The sequence below is a fragment of the Saccopteryx bilineata genome, chromosome 6, assembly GCF_036850765.1.
Source record: "Saccopteryx bilineata isolate mSacBil1 chromosome 6, mSacBil1_pri_phased_curated, whole genome shotgun sequence".
Lineage (NCBI taxonomy): Eukaryota > Metazoa > Chordata > Mammalia > Chiroptera > Emballonuridae > Saccopteryx > Saccopteryx bilineata.
In genome coordinates, this window is record NC_089495.1 from 67030044 (window position 1) to 67032106 (window position 2063).

Consider the following 2063-nt stretch of genomic DNA (forward strand, 5'->3'; position numbering starts at 1 on the left):
TCCTTGTAAGCCAGGAAACTCCCACTTTCTTCTCCCTCCTTTCTGTGGAGAATGGCAAGAAACCTGACCCTTTCTTCTAAAACATTAATATTAATTTTTACAATTCTTTGGTACCTTGCTACATTCCCCACTGGTTTTATATCCTGAGTCAAATCTTTGACTCATTTTAATGAGGTGTATGAGGCTGTTGAGTAGGCAGGAACCTTAAAGTTAAGGCTAGGATCAGTGATTTGCAGACCCTGTAAGTAGGAACATTAGCCTATAACTTGCAACAGATATTTAACAGGTAGACTTGATGTTTTCATTAATAGTAACACAGTCTATTGAAGAAACAAATGCTACTGATTAATGTCTTACAACCTGTACAAACATTTTGCAACTTACATAAAATTAACTGGCTTTTATAACAACTTACTTTCTCCCTTTTCAAAAGTATTTCTATACTTTATAACTTTTATTATTAAAATTATATAATTTCTTTTTAGTCAGAACTCTTAATTTAAAAATCTTAACCTTTAGTGACCACCAAGCTGGCTGTTGGAGGACAGCAAGCTGCCAAAGGCATGCTGGGAGCAGGTGGGGCACTGCCAGAAGTTTTTGGTGCCCACACGCCCACTGGCACTCCTGCTGTGGGGTGAGTGCTGGTGGAAGTCACGGTAGTTCTTGGTGAGCAGTGTGTAGAGGAAGAGGTTGATGCAGCTGTTGAGGTAGGTGAGGCAAGTGGTCAGGTTGTTGATGATGTGTGAGCAGCAGCTGCTATATCTAGAAAGGCATGAAGCATGCCCAAAAGAGTAGTACAATGCCCAGGATGAGGTGCAGCACTCTGGGGTTGGGCAGCTGCCGTGTCTGTGGGAAGGAGGCCTGCTGCGACAGTCAGTAGGTTCAGGCCAGGTGCATGTAGAGCAGCCCGATGACCACGCCAGGCCCCACAATGCTGGTCTCAAAGAGTAGTGTCAGGTAGGCATGGTAGTTGCTCTGGCCCCCAGGCCGGCAGGCAGAGGCTCTTGTGTTCCTTGTGGACCAGTCGGATATCCAGCAAGTGGGTGAAGATGCTGGCATGCACGGTCAGAAATTCCAAGCTGAGGACGACATGGCAACGAATGTCTCCAAGTGCCACTCCTTGTGATGTAGGTGGTGACAATGAAAGGGATGCTGAGCAGGTAGAGCAGGTCATCCAGCACCAGGTTGACAACATAGATGTACATGGAGGCTGAGGTTTGCAGGAAATGGTACACAACTATCAGCGTATACACGTTGCCCACCCCACTCACCACGCCTATGACCAAGAGTACTGTTCCAATGGCACCCATGGCCACCAGGTCCTGCAGGGGGCTGAGTTCTGTCAGGCTGGCTCACGAGCTGTTGAGGGATCCATTGGGGTAGCTGGATGGTTTGGACACAGAGCTGCCTGTCATAGCTAGCACAGGAACCTGCTTGCAGGCTCTGGGCTCAGGGCCATCTCTGCTGCCTCACGCTAGACTTGAGGCTGGAATGTGCTGCAACAGGGGCATCTGTGGGTGACAAGCTTGTCCTTGGTCACTGCACAGCAAGTCGAGCTCCTGTGACCATACTTCTGCAACAGCTTCGCCTTGCTCTGTACTAAGCAAACAAAAGAGGGCTGGCCCCGCGCCTGCACTGGATGGAAGGAAAGACAGTATCCAATGGACCACAGTAATGTCGGCACTGGAGTGGCAAGAGGGGGTGCACCTCGCCCTAAGGAGGGCCACTTGCTCACTGGTTTCAAAATCAAATTTGCTTAAAGTTTCCTTTATGATTCGATTTATGCGTCCTATCTGCACTGAACTTTTGGGTCCTGTAGGCACAATGTAATTCCCAATTAATTTCCAATTAATATTGAGTGCCTTTCCCACTAGCCATGAGATCTTGGAAACAAATGCAGGCCCATTATTAGAGTGGGCAAGCTAAATTTGAAAATAATTTTATAGAGCAATTTTTTAACAACTGTTATTGTGGTCCCATTTCTAGTAGGAAAAGCTTCTACCTACTTGTCAATTACTTTAGTAAAATCTATTTTTAAATGTTTACCTGGGAATGTTTCTCTC

General features: G+C 46.5%; 1 pseudogene; it reads right to left on the minus strand.

The window, feature by feature from the left end:
- Nucleotides 1–515: 515 nt before the first annotated feature.
- Nucleotides 516–1459, minus strand: LOC136309308 (urotensin-2 receptor-like; annotated as a pseudogene).
- Between the last annotated feature and the right edge of the window lie 604 nt (nucleotides 1460–2063).